Here is a 21,782-nt window from a genome sequence, read left to right as displayed (position 1 = left end):
CAATTACTGAAATTAAAAATTTTCTAGAAGGATTAATAGCAGAATAACTGAGATAGAAGAATGGATAAGTGAACTGGAAGATTGAATGGTGGAAATAACTGCTGAAGAGCAGAATAAAGGGAAAAGAATGAAAAGAGTTGAGGATAGTCTCAGAGACCTCTGGGACAATATTAAACACTCCAACATTTGGATTAGAGGAGTCCCATAAGAAGAAGAGAAAAAGAAAGTGTCTAAGAAAATTTATGAAGATATTATAGTTGAAAACTTCCTAAACATGGGAAAGGAAATTAGTCAATCAAGTCCAAGAAGCACAGAGAGTCCCATACAGGATAAATGCAAGGAGAAACACACTGAGACACATATGAATCAAATCAACAAATATTAAACACAAAGAATGAATATTAAAAGCAGCAAGGGAAAAGCAACAAGTCACATACAAGGGAAACCCCATATGATTAACAGCTGATCTTTCAGCAGAAACTCTGCAGGCCAGAAGGGAATGGCAGGATATATTTAAAGTACCGAAAAGGAAAAATCTACAACCAGATTATTCAACCTGCAAGGATTTCTTTCAGAAATTGGTGGAGAAACCAAAAACTTTACAGTCAAGCAAAAGTTAAGGGAATGTAGTACCACTAAACCAGCTTTACAACAAGTGTTAAAGGGACTTCTATAGGCAGAAAACACAAAAGAAGGAAAAGATTTACAAAAATAAATTCAAAACCATAAAGAAAAATGCCAATAGGAATATATATATCAATAATTACTTTAAATGTAAATGGATTAAACACTCCAACCAAAAGACACAGACTGGCTGAATAGATACAAAAACAAGACCCATATATATGCTGTCTATAAAAGACCCACTTCAGACGTAGAGACACATACAGACTAAAAGTGAGAGGATGGAAAAAGATATTCCATGCAAATGCTCAGATCAGATAATATAGACTTTAAAATCAAGACCATTACAAAAGACAAGGAAGGACACTATGTAATGGTCAAGGGATCAGTCCAAGAAGACATAACAATTGTAATTAACGCACCCAACATAGGAGCACCTCAATACATAAGGCAAACACTAACAGACATAAAAGGGGAAACTGACAGTAACACAGTGACAATGGAGGACTTTAACATCCCACTCACACCAATGGACAGCTCATCAAAATAGAAATTTAATAAGGAAATACAAGCCTTAAATGACACACTAGACCACATTGACCTAATTGATCTCTTCAGGATATTCCATCCAAATGCAGAAGAATGCACTTTCTTCTCAAGTGCACATGTAACATTCTCCAGGATAGACCACATCTTAGGTCACAAATCAAGCCTCAGAAAATTTAAGAAAATTGAAATCGTATAAGCATCTTCTTTGACCACAGTGTTATGAAACTAGATATCATTCACAAGGGGAAAAAACTGTTAAAAAAAAAAAAGAAAGTGCAGGAGATTAAGAAATATAAATAACAGATTGCTGAAGAAATAAAAAGGGAAATCAAAAGTTCCTAGAAATGAATGGCAATGAAAACACAATGACTCAAAACTTATGCAGCAGAAGCAGTTCTAACAGGGAAGTTTATAGCAATATAATCTTATCTCCAGAAACAAGAAAAATATCAAATAGACAACTTAACTTTACACCTAAAAACAACTGAGAAAAAAAGAACAAAAACCCCAAAGTTAGTAGAAGGAAAGAAATCAGAGCAGAGCAGAAATAAATGAAAAAAGAAATGAAGGAAGCAACAGTAAACATGAATAAATCTAAAAGCTGGTTCTTTGAGGAGATAAATAAAATTGACAAATCATTAGCTAGACTCACCAAGGAAAAAAGGGAGAAAAATCAACTCAACAAAATTAGAAATGAGAAAGGAGAGTTCAAGGGACAATGCAGAAATAAAAGGGTCATAAGAGATGATAGCGAGCAACTCTATGCCAATAAAATGGACAACTTGGAAGAAATGGACAGATTCTTAGAAAGGTTCAGCCTTCCAGGACTGAATCAGAAAGAAACAGAAATTATGAAGAAGCCAATAACAAGAACTGAAATCAAAAGTGTGATCAAAAATCTCCCAAGAAACAAAAGGACAGGGCCAGATGGATTCACAGGTGAATTCTATTCAAACATTTAGAGTAGAGTTAATGTCTATCCTTCTTAAACTCTTACAAAAAATTGCAGAGGAAGGAGCACTTCCAAACTCATTCTACAAAGCCACCATCATACTGATACCAAAACCAGATAGTGAAGTGAAGTCACTCAGTTGTGTCCAACTCCTTGTGACCCCGTGGACTATAACCCACTAGGCTCCTCTGTCCATGGGATTTTCCAGGCAAGAATACTGGAGTGGGTTGCCATTTCCTTCTCCAGGGGATCTTCCCAACCTAGGGATTGAACCCAGGTCTGCCACATTGCAGGCAGATGCTTTAACCTTAAAGAAATCACAAAAAATTAAAATTATAGGCCAATATCATTGATGAACATATGCAAAGATCCTCAACAAAATTCTAGCAAACAGAACCCAACAACACGTTAAAAAGATCATACACCATGATAAACTCTGATTTATCCCAGGGATGCAAGAATTCTTTAATATATATAAGTTAATCAATCTGATATACCGTATTAACAAATTCAAATATTAAACTATATGATAATCACAATACATGCAGAAGACACTTTTGACAAAATTCAGTACCCATTTATGATTTTTTTAATTCTTCAAAAAATGGACATGGAAGGAAACTACCTCAACAGTGGCCACAGGACTGGAAAAGGTCAGTTTTCATTCCAATCCCTAAGAAAGGAAATTCCAAAGAATCCTCAAACTACCACACAATTGCACTCATCTCACACGCTAGTAAAGTAATACTCAAAGTTCTCCAAGCCAGGCTTCAGCAATATGTGAACCGCGAACTTTCAGATGTTCAAGCTGGTTATAGAAATGGCAGAGGAACCAGAGATCAAATTGCCAACATCTGCTGGACCATCAAAAAAGCAAGAGTTCCAGAAAAACATCTATTTCTGCTTTACTGACTATGTCAAAGCCTTTGACTGTGTGGATCACAATAAAGTGCGGAAAATTCTTAAAGAGATAGGAATACCAGACCACCTGACCTGCCTCTTGAGAAACCTGTATGCAGGTCAGGAAGTAACAGTTAGAACTGGACATGGAACAACAGACTGTTTCAGATAGGAAAAGGAGTACATCAAGGCTGTATATTGTCACCCTGCTTATTTATCTTATATGCAGAGTACATCATGTGAAATGCCAGCTGGATGAAGCACAAGCTGGAATCAAGATTGATTGCTAGGAGAAATATCAATAACCTCAGATATGCAGATGACACCTGCCTTATGGCAGAAAGTGAAGAAGAACTAAAGAACCTCTTGATGAAGGTGAAAGAGGAAGTAAAAAAGTTGGCTTAAAGCTCAACGTTCAGAAAACTAAGATCATGGCATCAGGTCTCATCACTTCATGGCAGACAGATGGGGAAACAGTGAAAAAAGTGGCTGACTTTATTTTGGCGGGGGGGTGGGGTAGGCTCCAAAATCACTGCAGATGGTGACTGCAGCCATGAAATTAAAAGATGCTTGCTCCTTGGAAGGAAAGTTATGACCAACCTAGACAGCATATTAAAAAGCAGAGACATTACTTTGCCACAAAGGTCTGTCTAGTCAAGGCTATGGTTTTTCAGTAGTCATGTATGGATGTGAGAGTTGAACTATAAAGAAAGCTGAGTGCTGAAGAACTCATGCTTTTGAACTGTGATGTTGGAGAAGACTCTTGAGAGTCCCTTGGACTGCAAGGAGATCCAACCAGTCCATCCTAAAGGAGATCAGTCCTGGGTGTTCATTGGAAGGACTGATGTTGAAGCTGAAACTCCAATACTTTGGCTACCTGATGTGAAGAGCTGACTCATTGGGAAATACCTTGATGCTGGGAAAGATTGAGGGCAGGAGAAGAAGGGGATGACAGAGGATGAGATGGTCGGCTGGCATCACCAACTCAATGGACATGAGTTTGGGTGGACTCCAGGAGTTGGTGATGGACAGGGAGGCCTGGCATGCTGTGGTTCATGGGGTTACAAGGAGTCACACACGACTGAGCAACTGAACTGAACTGAACTGAACCTCAACATAATAAGGGCCATGTATGATAAACCCACAGAAAACATTATTTTCAATGGTGAAAAACTGAAAACATTGCCTCTAAGATCAGGAACAAGAGAAGGGTGACCACTCTTGCCACTATTATTCAACATAATTTTGGAAGCCCCAGCCATGGCAATCAGAGAAGAAAAAGAAATAAAAGGAATCCATATTGGAAAAGAAGTAAAATTCTCACTGTTTGCAGATGACATGATACTACACATAGAAAACCTAAAGGGTACTATCAGAAAATTACTAGAGCTAATCAGTGAATTTAGTAATGTTGCAGGATACAAAATCAATATTCAGAAATCACTTGCACTCCTATACACTAACAATGAAAAAGCAGAAAGAGAAATTAAGGAATCAATCCCATTTACCATTGCAACCAAGAGAATAAAAAACCTAGGCATAATCCTATCTAAGGAGAAAAAAGGACTGTATACAGAAAATTATAAGACAACTGACCTGTCTCTTGAGAAACCTATATGCAGGTCAGGAAGCAACAGTTAGAACTGGACATGGAACAACAGACTGGTTCCAAATAGGAAAAGGAGTACGTCAAGGCTGTATATTGTCACCCTGCTTATTTAACTTATATGCCGAGTACATCATGAGAAATGCTGGGCTGGAAGAAGCACAAGCTGGAATCAAGATTGCTGAGAGAAATATCAATAACCTCAGATATGCAGATGACACCACCCTTATGGCAGAAAGTGAAGAGGAACTAAAAAGCCTCTTGATAAGAGTGAAAGAGGAGAGTGAAAAAGTTGACTTAAAGCTCAACATTCAGAAAACGAAGATCATGGCATCTGGTCCCATCACTTCATGGGAAATAGATGAGGAAACAGTGGAAACAGTGTCAGACTTTATATTTTTGGACTCCAAAATCACTGCAGATGGTGACTGCAGCCATGAAATTAAAAGACAGTTACTCCTTGGAAGGAAAGTTATGACCAACCTAGAGAGCATATTGAAAAGCAGAGACATTGCCAACAAATGTCCGTCTTTTCCAGTAGTCATGTATGGATGTGAGAGTTGGACTGTGAAGAAAGCTGAGCGCTGAAGAATTGATGCTTTTGAACTGTGGTGTTGGAGAAGACTCTTGAAGAGTCCCTTGGACTGCAAGGAGATCCAACCAGTCCATTCTGAAGGAGATCAACCCTGGGATTTCTTTGGAAGGAATGATGCTAAAGCTGAAAGTCCAGTACTTTGGACACCTCATGTGAAGAGTTGACTCACTGGAAAAGACCCTGATGCTGGGAGGGATTGGGGGCAGGAGGAGAAGGGGACGACGGAGGATGAGATGGCTGGATGGCATCACCGACTCAATGGACATGAGTTTGAGTGAACTCCGGGAGCTGGTGATGGACAGGGAGGCCTGGGGTGCTGTGATTCATGGGGTCGCAAAGAGTCAGACATGACTGAGCGACTGAACTGAACTGATGAAAGAGATCCAAGACAACATAAACAGATGGAGAGATATTCCATGTTCCTGGGTTGGAAGAATCAATATTGTGAAAATGACTACACTACCGAAAGCAATCTACAGATTCAGTGCTGCTGCTGCTGCTGCTGCTAAGCCGCTTCAGTTGTGTCCGACTCTGTGTGACCCTAGAGACAGCAGTCCACCTGGCTCCCCCATCCCTGGGATTCTCCAGGCAGGAACACTGGAGTGGGTTGCCATTTACTTCTCCAGTGCATGAAAGTGAAGTCGCTCTGTCGTGTCCGACTCTCAGCGACCCCATGGACTGCAGCCTACCAGGCTCCTCCGTCTATGGGATTTTCCAGGCCAGAGTACTGGAGTGGGTTGCCATTGCCTTCTCTGTTATGCAAACACAAGGAAACGCAAATATATTTATTCCTGTTTTCCATCCTTTCCTTACAGAATTGAGCACAGTATTGTGCACCTTTCTTTTTCACTCACTATATCCTGCAGCACATCCTCCTTCTTTCCTTCAGTGATGTGTGTGTGTTAGTCAGTCAGTCGTGTCCGATTCTTTGTGACTCTGTGGACTGTAGCCCACCAGGCTCCTCTGTCCATGGGATTCTCCAGGCAAGAATACTGGAGTGGGTTGCCATTCCCTTCTCCAGGATGCTGGGGTCCAGCCCCAGTGGATCCAGGGTGATTCGAAGGTGGGGGGACGGAGTCGGCGTCTTTGGAAAAATACATATTTAATCACAGATATAGAGAGATTGGAAATGGATAGTGTAGCAGGAAGATTAGTGGAGAAAAGGAGGCTAAATAACTTGGATTACGTGGACTAACATCCATGCTCCAGATGGGAATTCAGAAAAACGGGAGCAAGAAAGAAGCAACATGGGGGAATCAGTCTTTCCGGAAACTGATCTGATTTCTTTATTTTGGGGTTTGCTTATATACCTTTTGTTACACATAGGGATGAATACAGAGTCACGTGGGGGTCAGCAGTCCTGACCTTTGTCAAAATCAGGTGTTCACATAAATGTATAAAAAAAAAGGTCTTAGGGATATTACATCATCTTCTGGCCATGAGTGAGACCTGCTGACATTTTATGATCCTTTCTTTCTGATAACCAAAAACTTATTTTTTCCAAGGGTGTTTTTTCTTAAACCAGGCACCACCCTCCAAATAAAGTTGCATTCCTATAGGGTGAGGGTGTAGTGAGTTACAATCAAGAAAGGAATTTATTTAACCCAAGGTTAACATGATTAATCTTAAAGGTTAATACTTATTTCTCCTATATGCTTAAAGGTTAATACTTATTTCTCCTATATGCTAGTTATATTCATTATAAGGGTAGGGAACATGGAGATTTAGCAGCAAACATCAGCCCAACAAATGAAAATCCTTTCACCAATGCTCCTCTTAAGATCTATTTAGTCTTAAGATATGATAAAGCTACATTTTTACACAGCAAGGACACAGTGATATATAAGTACAGTGATCTATTACAAAAGAGAAAATCCATTAACTCAAAAAGTCTAGTATTGCTAACATCAAAAACTACTATATTTCCTTTGCTATATTCCAAATACATTGATTAATATATTCCCAGGTGCCTAAGGATATAGAGGCCTGGCGGCAATCATTGACTCAACAAGAAGAAAAAGTCCTATGCTAATTAAGACTCTCAAAATACTCCAAAACTCTCTGTGCTGTTTATGGTTGAGAGGTAGTAAACAGTCATGTGCCTAGTGGCAGCAGTAAGGATAATCCTGTCACACAAGCTAGTCTGTCAGCAGAGAGGTTTGACCTGAGACATCCTTGTCCCACCCAGAGCAGGGAATCAGCAGCAATTATTGACACAACAAATGAAGAGACCCTTCACCAATATAATTCCTAACCAACTATACTAATAATTTCTAACTCCCCAAAAGATTTTGCCTTTAGTAAGTCTAAAACATCTCGTGCCTCTCAGGTTGGGAGGCTGTAAACAATCACATGTGGCCAGACAAACCTATACAGGTGGGCTAGATAACCTTCAGAGGAGTCCGTAAGCTGAAACACTCTTGTCACGCCCAGGAATTTTTATTGCCTTGGAGCTGCACGTTTACTCCTTCCCCGAAAGAAACAGTTATGGGGGAGAGCCCCCGTAAAGTCAGAGGTGTAGGTGAGAGCATAAAACAGACTCTGGTTTTGGGGTTAGATGCTCGGGAACAGGGGGTTTCCTGAGGCTTGATCACGCCTTTGCGTATGCCAAGCCTCCTTGTCATGACCTTTGCCATGGGCGGAATTCCTCACGCTGGCCCCCGGCACCAGGAGATCTTCCTGAACCAGGGATCAAACTTGGGTCTCTGAATTGCAGCCAGTTTCTTTACCATCTGAGCTACCAGGGGAGCCCATGCTTTATGATAAAAAGTATATGAATTTGGTCCAAATTTCTGGCACAGAACTCCTAAAACCCTTGGAATTTCTAAGCAATGAGAATTTCTAGGTCTTTTGTTATGTTGAGGTGATTTTAGCCCCCCACCTTAGGATGGGGTTGACTGCCGGGAGAACCAACCATGTGTCTCTGTGTTTGTGAATATGCGAGTGTGTGTGAAAATGAGTATGCATGTGGGAGTGTGTGTGTAAGAATTCTCAGCTCCAGTTCCAAGGAGCTGGAACAATTGCCAATGGTCTGATTTATTTACTCATGCCTTTGTAGGCATAATACCTATGTATGTAATCAACGAAGCTTCTACAAAAAAAAAAAACAGACAGGGTTTGGAGAATTTCCAGGTAGATGAACACGTGAAAAATTTGGGAGAATTTGCTCAGAAAAAGTATGAAGTTGTGAAGTTGCTCAGTCGTGTCTGACTCTTTGCAACCCCATGGACTGTAGCCTACCAGGCTCCTCAGTCCATGGGATTTTCCAGGCAAGATTACTGGAGTGGGTTGCCGTTTCCTTCTCCAGCAGATCTTCCCAACCTAGGGATCGAACCTGGGTCTCCCACACGGCAGGCAGACACTTTACCGTCTGAGCCACCATGTATAGAAGCTCTGCAAACCCAAGGAGGTGAGTCATTGGAACCTCTAATCCATAGCACAGGTGATAATCTGGGCTTGCAACTGGCATCTAAAGTGTACGGAGGAGTAGGCTTACATGGCTGCATTCATCTGGCAGCTGGCAGTCCAAGAAGCTGGACAGCCCACGAAGGCATCACTTACTCGTCCCATGCGTTTGTCATGCCCAGATGGGCTCTCCAGCGGCTGGCTGGCTTGAGCTTCTTCACAACATGAGGATCTCAAGGAAGCCAGCCTTCTTGCATTATGGTTAATTTTTCAAGGAGGAGACAAGCTGCCAGTCCTCCTATGGCATGGATTCAGAAGTCATAACACACCACTTCTGCACTGTATTAGTCAGAGAAAGTCACAGGCCAGATTCAAAGGGTAGGAAACAGACTCCTCCTCTGGCTTGGGGGAGTGGGGTGGGGTACAGGAAACAAGAGCTGGTGGCAGCATCTTTTAAGACCGTCTGTCATCTACATCTGCATTGGATAGATTATCCTTTTGCAAAATTAATTAGAAACATTTTTGCCAGTTGATCATTTGCCTTTTGATTTTGCTCATATTTATGTATATGTGTATAGTGTTTTTAATAGTTTACTTTGAAACAATTATATAATCACAGGAAGTTGCAATCATAATACAAATTCCCCTTGGACTCATCACCTGGTTTCTCCCAAGAATAAGATCTTATGGTAACATCAAAAAACATCAAAACCAGAAAATATCAAAACCAATAAACATCGAAGTCAGGAAAATTGACATTGGTATCACACATGTCATTCTATCCTGTGTAGAGATTCATGTAACCACTACCACAATCAAGGCAGAAACCTTGCCTGTGGACACAAAGATCTGCTAGAACTTCTTCCTCATTGCCATGACCCACGCCCTCGCGCCACCATACTTAACCCCAGCAACCACTCATCCGTCTTTTTCCATCTGCAAGGGGTCAAATAGTGGCTTCCAAAAAGATATGCCCGAATCCTAACTCCAGAATTGGAAACCAGAGAATGTCAAGGATTAGCTCTTCTTTTTAACAGATTGAGCTTTTAATGCCATGTCTAAGAAATCTTTACCAAGAACTAGGCTTTTGAAATTTTTCTACATGTTATGTTGTGAGAGCTGTATAGTTTCACAGTTTATAATTAATTCTCTAATCCATCCTGAGTTAGTTTTCGTGTAAAGTGTAAGATTTAGGTCAATGAGTTTTTTTTTTGCCTATTGTTCTAGCACTCTGTTGAAAAACTGTCTTTCCTCTGTCTAACAGCTTTTGCACTTTTGTTCGTAATCAGTTGGCCATACTTGCTATTTCTGGATTGTCAATTTTGTTTCATTAATCCTTCTACCAATACAATACTGTCTTGATTATTTTAGTTTTAAAGACTTAAAAAAGGGGTGATTCCTTCCACTTTATTCTTCTTTATCAAAACTGTCTATAACTATTCTAGTTTCTTCTCCCTTCCATATAAATTTAAGAATAATCTTGCCTATATCTAAGAAATATCTTACTGAGATTTTTATAACAATTGGTTAAACCTATATATCAGTTTAAGGAGAACTAATATCTTTGCTATGTTGAATCTTTTAATTCACAAACATGGTCTGTCTCTCCGTTTACTTACACAGATGTAGAAAACAAACATGGGCTTGCCTCGTGGCTCAGCTGGTAAAGAATCCACCTGCAATGCGGGGGACCTGGGTTCGATCCCTGGGTTGGGAAGATCCCCTGGAGGAGGGAAAGGCTACTGACTCCAGTGTCCTGGCCTGGAGAGTCGCAAAGAGTCGGACAGGGCGGAGCGACTTTCACTTCACTTTCTCTCTTTGCACTTTGGAGGTTTTGTATTAGAAACTCTCTCATGCCTAGGTCAGCACCCTGTAGTTTTCAGCATTTGAATCCTGCACGTGTTTTGTTAGATTTATACCTAAGTATTTCTCTTTTTTTAAGTGATTATAAATAATATTGAATTTTAATTACAGAGCCCAGATGTTCACTGCTAGTGTGTAGAAATACAGTAGACTTTGTATTCTATAACCTTGCTGAAACCACTTAGAGGGTTTTGCAGACTACCTGAGATTTTCTATGTAGGCCCTAAATGTTGTCTACAAATAGAAACAGTTTTATTTCTTCCTTTCCAATAGTATATTGTTATTGTTTAGTTGTGTCTGACTCTTTTGCAATCCCATGGACTGCAGCCCACCAGGCTCCTCTGTCTGTGGGATTTTCCAGGCAAGAATACTGGAGTGGGTTGCCATTTCCTCCCCCAGGGGATCTTTCCAACCCAGGGATCAAACCCATATCTCTTGCCTCTCCTGCATTGCAGGTGGATTCTCTACCACTGAGCTACCAGGGAAGCCCTTCCAATGGTATACATTTTATTTTCTATAGTTGACTTGCACAGCTAGAACTTCTGATAATATATTGAATAGCAGTGGTAAGAGCAGACATCCTTGACTATTCCTGATTTTAAGGAGGAAAGATCTAGTCTTTCACCATTGAGCACGATGTTAGCTATAGGACTTTTGTAAATGTTCTTTATCGCATTGAAGAAGTTCTTTATCTCTAGCTACCTAGGAATTTTTATCATGAATAGATGTTAAAATGTGTCAAATGCTTTTCTATATCAATTGACATGACATGTGATTTTGTTGATATGGCTGGTTACATTAACTGATTTTTGAATGTTGAACCAACCTTGTATCCTTGGAGCAAACTTCACATGGTCATGGAGTATAATTGGTTTTATGTATTGCTGAATTCTATTTGCTAATGTTTTGTTAAGAGTTTTTGAAACATCTTATAATTCTAATGTCAGTTAAACCTCCATAAAGTTGAAATTTTAAAATAAAACTAAATTAGCAGAGAAAAAATCATTGCATCTATATGCATGAGGGAATATATATTGATGCATTGTGTCTATATGCATGAACAATGTATATAGTAGTCTCTAGGTTCTTCTTTCTCTTTTTTTCATTTGTTTGGCATGGTCTTTGTTTCAGGGTAATACTGACTTTTCATTAATGAGTTAGGAAATATTTTTTCCTCCTCTGTTTCCTGGAAGAGGTTGTATAAAATGGGTGTTAATTTTTTTAAATGTTTGATAGAATTCAGGAGGGAAATCATAGTCCCAGAGATTTCCTTTTGGGGAGTTCTTTAATTTTGAACTGCATTTTGTTAATAGTGATGTGCTCTGTGCTAAGTTACTTCAGTCATATCCAGCTCTTTGCAACCTTATGGATCATAGTCCACCAGGCTCCCCCGTCCCTGGGATTCTCCAGGCAAAAACACTGGAGTGGGTTGCCATTTCCTTCTCCAGTGCATGAAAGTGAAAAGTGAGAGTGAAGTCGCTCAGTCGTGTCCGACTCTTAGCAACCCCTTGGACTGCAGCCTACCAGGCTCCTCCATCCATGCAATTTTCCAGGCAAGAGTACTGGAGTGGGTTGCCATTGCCTTCTCCCATTTCATATTTGGTTAGTGTGAAATCTGTGTTTTCAAAGAAGTGATCCATTTCATATAAGTTGTCAAATGTATGTGTACAGTTGTTCACAGCATTCCCCTTCCATTCCTTCAGTGTCTGCAGAGTCTGTTTTATTCCTGATATTAGTAACATCACTAATACGTGGCATCTCTCTTTCACCTTTGTCAACCCTGCTAATGTTTTGTGAATTTTATGAATCTTTTCAAAGAACTAGCTTTTGGTTAATTGATTCCCTCTGTTGTTTTCCTGTTTTCAGCTTCACTAATTTCAGATCTTATCTCTATTATTTCCTTCATTCTGCTTGCTTTGGATTTTTGTTGTTGTTCTAAGTTCTTCAGTGAAAACTGAGACTATTGATTTGAGACTTTCCTCCTTTACTAATATAAGCATTCAATGCTACAACCTTATTTTCAGTAGCCCTTTGGCAGCATCCCACAAATGCTGATGCTACATTTTCATTTCTGATGTACCTTTTAATTTGCTTGAAGACTTCCTCTTTAATCCAGGGATTATTTATGAGTGCATTGTTTAGTTTCTGTTTGGGAGATTTTCCTGTGATTTTTCTGTTGCTGATCTCTAGTTTGAGTCCAGCATAGTTGGGGAACACACTGTATGCTTTCAGTGATTTTATACTTTCTTTGGTTCATTTTATGACACAGGATGTGGTCTGTCTTATTACATAATCTGTGGGTGCTTGAGAAGAAAGTGTGTTCGCTGTTGTTGCCTGGGATGTTGTATAAATGCCACTTAGAGCTTGTTGATTGATGGTGTTACTGAATTCTTCTGTATCTGTAATGCTTTTCTGTCTAATTGTTCTATTAATTGTTGAGGAGGAGTGTTGAAGTCTCTAAAATTGTGGAGTTGTCTCTTCTTTCCATTTTTTCGGTTTCTGCCATGCATATTTTACAGTTTTGCTGTTTGATGCATATACATTTAAGACTGATCTCTCTTCTCTTTTTTTTCAACTTGAAGGAAAAGCATTTATTATCTGAGAGTGACACACAGGAAATCTGTCTTATAAATTGTGCTTAAAACGTTACAGTTTCCAACTTTCTTTAATGCTAATCTTAATGCTATAATAGGTTGTGAGATATGTGTTTTGACTTGAGAAATTTTTTTCCTTTTCTAATTAATTCTCAACTTTACTATATGAAGCATTTGTGGTGGAGGAGTTTCAGGAGTTAGCACACTGTTGGAGAAAGGGTCTGTTGGAGGGGTTCAAATGGCCATTTTCCTAAAGGGACTTTCAGAAAACTTCAGTTCATCTAGAAAATCAAAGTGCTCACTCTCCAATGATGAAGTTTGGGAAAAAGCATTTGTGTTTGCATTCCACTGTGCCCCAAGCTATCTCCACCACTCTGGTCTGGACTCCATCCTTGTCTCTCACGTTCTTTCTGTTCCTGTCAGAACTGCCTGTGAAGCTTTCCACTGGGACCAGATTCTCCCAGCACCCCGGTTTTATTCACGTGACTCCCCATCTGGATTCCTGCTAGACTCCCCCACATCTGTGCAGATTCTTAGAATACCGGCCTTTGCTTTTTTTCCCCTCTCCCACCTCCCACCCTATCCCACCCCTCTAGGTGGTCACAAAGCCCAGGTTTGAGTTCCACGAGTCATACAGCAAATTCCCACTGTATCTATTTTACATATGTTAACGTCTATGTCTCCATGCTGCTCTTCCCATTCGTCCCACCCTATCTACCCACTATCCTGTGTCTATAGGTTTGTTCTCTATGTCTTCGTATCCACTGCTACCCTACAAACAGGCTCGCCAGTACCATCTTTCTAGATTCTATATATATGCATTAATGTATATTTGTTTATCTCTTTTTTAGTTACTTCACTCTGAATAATAAGCTCTAGGTTCATCCATCTCATTAGCACTGACTCAATTATGTTCCTTTTTATGGCTGAGTAATATTCCGTTGTATATCTGTACCACAACTTCTTTACCCATTCATCTGTCGATGGACATGTACTTTACTTCCATGCCCTAGCTATTGCGAATGGTGCTGCAATGAACATTGGCATACATGTGTTTTTCAATTATGGTTTTCTCACGGTACATGCCTAGTAGTGGGATTGCTGGGTCGTATGGTAGTTTTATTCCTAGTTTTGAAAGGAATCTCCATCCTGCATCCCATAGTGTCTGTATCAGTTTACATTCCCACCAACAGTGCAATGGGGTTCCCTTTTCTCCACACCCTCTCCAGCATCTATTGTTTGTAGATTTTTTGATGATGGCCATTCTGACTGGCAGTGAGGTGATATCTCATTATGGTTTTGGTTTGCATTTCCCTAATAATGAGCAATGCTGACCATCTTTTCATGTGTTTATTATGATATGTCTTCTCGACAGACTGGTCCTTTTTTTGGTGGATTAGCTTTATTACCATCACATGATTTCTCTCTCTGTCCCTGATAATTTTATTCACTCTGAAGTCTATATTATTTAATACAAATATAGCCACTTCTGTGTTTTTAATTAATGTTTGCATAGTATACAATTTTTACCCTTTTACTTTCAACTATATCGTTATAAACATTATAAGTTTCTTGTCAACACTGCATAGGTGGGTCATGGTTTTTAATCCAGTTTGCCTATCTCTGCCTTGTAGTTGATATATTTAGACTATTTATAATGTTTACATATTAGGGCTTAAGTCTGCCATTTTATATTTCCCTCTTATTCTCTCTGGTTTTCACTTACGTTTTCTTATTCCCACTTTCCTTTGGGTTACTGGGACTTTTTTTAGAATTCCACTTGACATATCTCTAATGTCTTTGAATGTATTTTTTGTATACCCTTTGGTGGTTGCTGTATTACATTATATGTATATAATTTCTATAATCTAGCATTTTAGGAATCAGTGAACTAAAATGGACTTGAATGGGTGAATTTAACTCAGATGTCCATTATATCAACTACCGTGGGCAAGAATCCCTTAGAAAACATGGAGTACCAATCATAGTCAAAGAAAGAGTCTGAAATGCAATATTTGGATGCAATCTCAAAAGTGAAAGAATAATCTCTGTTCATTTCCAAGGCAAACCTTTCACTATCACAGAAATCCAAGTCTATGCCCTGACCAGTAATGCTGAAGAAGCTGAAGTTGAATGGTTCTATGAAGACCTACAAGACCTTCTAGAACTAACACCCAAACAAGATGTCCTTTTCATTATGGGGGACTGGAATGCAATAGTAAGGAGTCAAGAGATACCTGGAGTAACAGGCATATTTAGCCTTGGAGTACAAAATGAAGCAGGTCAAAGGCTAACAGAGTTTTGCCAAGAGTTTGCACTGGTCATAGCAAACATCCACTTCCAGCAACACAAGAGACAACTCTACACATGGACATCATCAGATGGTCAATATTGAAATCACACTGATTATATTCTTTGCAGCCGAAGATGGAGAAGCTCTATACAGTCAGCAGAAACAAGACTAGGAGCTGACTGTGCTCAGACCATGAACTCCTTATTGCCAAATTCAGACTTCAATTGAAGAAAGTACGGAAAACTGACCATTCATGTATAACTGAAATCAAATCCCTACGATTATACAGTGGAAGTGACAAATAGATTTAAAGGATTAGATCTGATGGACATAGTGCCTGAAGAATTATGGATTGAGGTTCATGACATTGTACAAGAGGCAGTGATCAAGACCATCCTCAAGAAAAAGAAATACAAAAAGGCAAAATGGTTGTCTGAAGAGGCCTTACAAATAGCTGAGAAAAGAAAAGAAACTAAAGGCAAAGGAGAAAAGGAAAGATATACTCATCTAAATGCAGAGTTCCAAAGAATAGCAAGAAGAGATAAGAAAGCCATCCTTGGTGATCAATGAGAAGAAATAGAGGGAAACAATAGAATGGGAAAGACTAGAGATCTCTTCAAGAACATTAGAGATACCAAGGGAATATTTCATGCAAAGATTAGCACAATAAAAGACAGAAATGTTATGGACCTAACAGAAGCAGAAGATATTGAGAAGAGGTGGCAAGAATACACAGAAGAACTATACAAAAAAGATCTTCATGACCCAGATAACCACAACGGTGTGATCACTCACCTAAGGCCAGACATCCTGGAATGTGAAGTCAAGTGGGCCTTAGGAAGCATCACTATGAGCAAAGCTAGTGGAGATGATGGGATTCCAGCTGAGCCATTTCAAATCCTAAAAGATGATGCTGTGAAAGTGCTGCACTCAATATGCCAGCAAATCTGGAAAACTCAGCAGTGGCCACAGGCCTGGAAAAGGTCAGTTTTCATTCCAATCTCTAAGAAAGGAAATGCCAAAGAATGTTCAAACTACCGCACAATTGCACTCATCTCACACGCTAGCAAAGTAATGCTCAAGATTCTCCAAGCCAGGCTTCAACAGTACGTGAACCATGAACTTCCAGATGTTCAAGTTGGATTTAGAAAAGGCAGAGGAACCAGAGATTAAATTGCCAACATCAGTTGGATCATGAAAAAGCAAGAGAGTTCCAGAAGAACATCTATTTCTGTTTTATTGACTATCCCAAAGCCTTTGACTGTGTGGATCAAAACAGACTGTGGAAATTCACAAAGAGATGGGAATATCAGACCACCTTACCTTCCTCCTGAGAAATCTGTATGCAGGTCAGGAAGCAACAGTTAGAACTGGACATGGAACAAGACTGGTTCCAAATCAGGAAAGGATTACTTCAAGGCTGTATATTGTCACCCTGCTTACTTATCTTATATGCAGAGTTCAGTTCAGTTCAGTCGCTCAGTCGTGTCCGACTCTTTGCGACCCCATGAATCACAGCACACCAGGCCTCTCGCTCCATCACCAACTCCCGGAGTTCACTCAGACTCACGTTCATCGAGTCAGTGATGCCATCCAGCCATCTCATCCTCTGTCGTCCCCTTCTCCTTCTGCCCTTAATCCCTCCCAGCATCAGGGTCTTTACCAATGAGTCAACTCTTCGCATGAGGTGGCCAAAGTACTGGAGTTTCAGCTTTAGCATCAGTCCTTGCAAAGAAATCCCAGGACTGATCTCCTTCAGAATGGACTGGTTGAATCTCCTTGCAGTCCAAGGGACTCTCAAGAGTCTTCTCCAACATGACAGTTCAAAAGCATCAATTCTTCGGCACTCAGCCTTCTTCACAGTCCGACTCTCACATCCATACATGACCACAGGAAAAACCATAGCCTTGACTAGACAGACCTTAGTGGGCAAAGTAATATCTCTGCTTTTCAATATGCTATCTCGGTTGGTCATAACTTTTCTTCCAAGGAGCAAGCATCTTTTAATTTCATGGCTGCAGTCACCATCTGCAGTGATTTTGGAGCCCCCCAAAATAAAGTCTGACACTGTTTCCACTGTTTCCCCATCTATTTCCCATGAAGTGATGGGACCAGATGCCATGATCTTCGTTTTCTGAATGTTGAGCTTGAAGCCAACTTTTTCACTCTCTGCTTTCACTTTCATCAAGAGGCTTTTTAGTTCCTCTTCACTTTCTGCCATAAGGGTGGTGTTATCTGCATATCTGAGGTTATTGATATTTCTCCCGGCAATCTTGATTCCAGCTTGTGCTTCTTCCAGTCCAGTGTTTCTCATGATGTACTCTGCGTATAAGTTAAATAAGCAGGGTGACAATACACAGCCTTGATGTACTCCTTTTCCTATTTGGAACCAGTCTGTTGTTCCATGTCCAGTTCTAACTGTTGCTTCCTGACCTGCATACAGATTTCTCAGGAGGAAGGTAAGGTGGTCTGGTATTCCCACCTCTCTCAGAATTTTCCACAGTTTATTGTGATCCACACAGTCAAAGGCTTTGGCATAGTCAATAAAGCAGAAATAGATGTTTTTCTGGAACTCTCTTGCTTTTTTGATGGTCCATCGGATGTCGGCAACTTGATCTCTGATTCCTCTGCCTTTTTTAAACCAGCTTGAACATCAGGAAGTTCATGGTTCAGTACATCATGTGAAATGCCAGGCTGAATGAAGCACAAGCTGGAATCAAGATGGCCAGGAGAAATAGCAATAACCTCAGATATGCAGATGACCCCAGCCTGATGGCAGAAATCAAAGAAGAACTTAAGAGCCTCTTGGTGAAAGTGAAAGAGGAGAGTGAAAAAGTTGGCTTAAAGCTCAACATTCAGAAAACTAAGATCACGGCATCTGGTCCCATCATTTCATGGCAAATAGATGGGGAAACAGTGGAAACAGTGTCAGACTGTTGGTGACTGTTGGTGACAGACTGGATGGTGACTGCAGCTATGAAATTCAAAGTCATTTGCTCCTTGGAAGAAAGGCTATGACCAACCTAGACAGCACATTAAAAAGCAGAGATGTTACTGTGCCAACAAAGTTCTGTCTAGTCAAAGCTGTGGTTTTTCACAGTAGTCATGTACAGATATGAGAGTTGGACTATAAAGAATAACTGATGCTTTTGAACTGTGGTATTGGAGAAGACTTGCGAGAGTCCCTTGGACAGTAAGGAAATCCAACCATCAATCCTAAAGGAAAACAATCCTGAATATTCATTGCAAGGACTGATGCTGAAGCTGGAACTCCAATACTTTGGCCACCTGATGCAAAGAACTGACTCATTGGAAAAGACCCTGATGCTGGGAGGGACGGGGGGGCAGGAGGAGAAGGGGACGACAGAGGATGGGATGGCTGGATGGCATCACCGACAGTATGGACATGAGTTTGAGTAAACTCCAGGAGTTTGTGATGGACAGGGAGGCCTGGTGTGCTGCAGTCCATAGGGTCACAAAGAGTTGGACACGACTGAGCAACTGAACTGAACTGAACTGAATGGTGTTGCCACTTTATCAGTTTGAGTGACGGGAAGAACCCTTACCTCCTTTAAAGTCCCTTTACCTTACACCATTTATAGTTGTCTTAAATATTATCTCTATAAACACTGAGCCCCACATTCAGTTCAGTTCAGTTCAGTTGCTCAGTCGTGTCTGACTCTTTGTGACCCCATGAATCGCAGCACACCAGGCCTCCCTGTCCATCACCAACTCCCAGAGTTCACTCAGACTCACGTCCATCGAGTCGGTGATGCCATCCAGCCATCTCATCCTCGGTCGTCCCCTTCTCCTCCTGCCCCCAGTCCCTCCCAGCATCACATTAGACAGTGTCATAATTTTTACTTCAATCATCAAAAATAAAGAGGGGAAGTCTATTGTATTCATGTACATTTTTCTTCTTTTCTGTATTTATCTACATTGTTCTTTTCTGATGTTCCAAGATCCCTCTTTTGTTATCTCCTTTCTGTTTGAGGAACTACCTTAGCCATTCTTTTTATGGTAGATCTGCTAGCAGCCAATTCTCTTAGTTTTCCTTCATCTGAGAATATCCTGATTTTCCCTATATTGCTGAAGCGTATTTTCATGGGCTTGACACAATTCTGGGTTGACAGTCATTTTTTTTCAGCATTTGAAACAATACTGTACCACTTCCTTATAGTCTCCATGGTTTCTGGTGAGAAATCTGCTGAAATTTTAATTGTTTCTCGCCAAAGGTTTCCGCATTGTTTCTCTTTCGCTACTTTCAAGGTTTTTTTAATTTGTCTTTAGCTTGTAGATATTTGACGGATGTGTGTTGACGTGGATTTCTTCAGGTTTACCTTTGAGTTCACTCATTTTCTTATTGTACATTCAGGTGTCTTGTTTTTGTTTGGATTTTTTTTTTTTTTTTTTGCCAAATTTAAGAATCTTTCAGCCATTATTTCTTCAGATATTTTCAGTCCCATGTCTTCTCCTTTCCTGGGACTCTGATGGCATAAATTTTAGATCTCTGTTAGAGGCCCACATGTCTCTGAAGTTCTATTCTTTTTTTTCACCACTTTATTTTCTCACCATTATTTCAACTGGATAATATATTTCATCCTATCTTTTTTTTTAAATATGGAACACTTTGCAAATTTGCACATCATCCTTGTGGAGGGGCTGTGCTAATCTTCCCTGTATCATTCCAATTTTAGTGTATATGTTGCCAAAGCAAGCACTATATCATTCTATCTTTAACTTAACTGATTTAATTGATTCTTTCCCCTATCCTCTCCATCCTACTCTTAGGCCAGTTTTTGAGGTTTTTGTTGTTGTTACTGCACATTTAGGTACGAAATTTTTCAGGGTTCTTTATATCTTCTATTTCTTTGCTGAGACGTCCTATTTTTTCATTTGTTTCAAGCATATTCATCGTTGGCAATGTTCTGTGTTTCACCCAACAAGTATAGAAGTCTTGGCTCCTCACTTGGCCTTCTCTGCCAGCACCCTACTAATGGAGGCATAGATGGAGCTACCTCATTACAGCATGGCAAGAACAGAAGTCTAGACCCTCTGGAGAAGGGCATGGAAACCCACTCCAGTATTCATGCCTGGAGAATCTCATGGACACGGGAGGACAGGCCAGAGGGTCGCAAAGAGCTGGACACAACTGGAGTGACACCACACGCACGAGAACGGAAGTCTAGGCGCTCCTCACGGCCTGTGCTGACACGGATGGGCTGGGGCCATCGTTTGCATCTGTGGAGTCTGGCTGAAGTAGAGCAGTTATTGTCTAAAAGTTTTGTGTCTTGCCAGGCTATATCTTTCTGGCCCTTTGACCTCAGAGAGCAGGCTTCGTGGAGTCCTTTACTTTGTCGGCTTCTATCTCTCTACCTTTCAGAGTCTTCTTGCGTTCATTTTATCTGCAACTTCCAGGAGTTTTAGTTGTACTTAACAGGAGGACCAGGAAAAAGTACGTCTACTCCTTCTTTCCGGAAGCAGGGTGGAAGGTTCTTTTTAAATATAATCAAATCTGGTTTATATTCCTACTAGCAATGCACAGTGGTTGCATTTTCCCCATAGCCATACCAACACTTGTTTTCTGTTTTATCATAGTCATTCTGATAAGCGTGAAGTGATATCTCACTGTGATTTGCATCTGCAATTCCTTCATGACTCCTGATATTAAGCATCTCTCCAAGTGCTTACTAGACATTTATATACCTTTTTTTGGATAAAGGTCCATTCAAGTCTTTTGCTTATTTTTGAATTGGGTTGTTGGGAGGGTTTGTTATTTAATTTTAGGGAGTTCTCCATATACTTTGTTATCAGATAGGTGTTTGCAAATATTTTCTTCCACTTTTCTGCTTTGTTGGTAGTATTCTTTGATGCATAAAAGTTTTTAACTCTGGTGAACTCTAGTTTGGCCATTTGTTTTCTTTTTTTGCCTTTAGCGTCGTATCGAAGAAATCATTACCAAATCCAGTGTCATGAAATGTCCCCTATGTTGTCATCTAAGAGTCCTATAGCTGGGAGCTCCCTAGTGCTCTCGTGTTAGGGTTACGCCCTTTCACTGCTGGGGTCCAGGTTCAGTTTCTGGGCAGGGAACTGAGATCCTGCAAGCCACGTGGACAAAAAATAAAATAAAAACGTGTTTTACAGCTTTAGTTTTTACACTTAGGTGTTTTATCCATTTTAACTTAATTTTTGCATATGGTGTTAGATAAGGGTACAGTTCTTTCTTTTTCATGTTGATATCTAGTTTTCCCAGCACCATTTCACAGCACTATTGAAAAGACTGCTCTTCCCTATTAAATGGTCTTGGCAATATTGTCAAAAATTACTTTGTTAAAAGAGTGAAATCATGAATTCATAAAATATAAAATAAGCAAATACAAAATATTTAATTCATTGATTAA

The 21,782-nt window shown here is 40.1% G+C and overlaps 1 non-coding gene across 1 annotated transcript; it reads right to left on the bottom strand.

Annotated features, from left to right (window-relative positions):
• Positions 1–19,995: 19,995 nt before the first annotated feature.
• Positions 19,996–20,102, bottom strand: LOC114115048 (U6 spliceosomal RNA). Its single transcript, XR_003589551.1, has one exon. It is a non-coding gene; the product is annotated as a U6 spliceosomal RNA (small nuclear RNA).
• Between the last annotated feature and the right edge of the window lie 1,680 nt (positions 20,103–21,782).

This window comes from Ovis aries, chromosome 5 (genome assembly GCF_016772045.2).
Source record: "Ovis aries strain OAR_USU_Benz2616 breed Rambouillet chromosome 5, ARS-UI_Ramb_v3.0, whole genome shotgun sequence".
Classification (NCBI taxonomy): Eukaryota; Metazoa; Chordata; class Mammalia; order Artiodactyla; family Bovidae; genus Ovis; species Ovis aries.
Note: the sequence above shows the minus strand (reverse complement) of the source record. Positions and strands in the feature narration are given on the sequence as shown.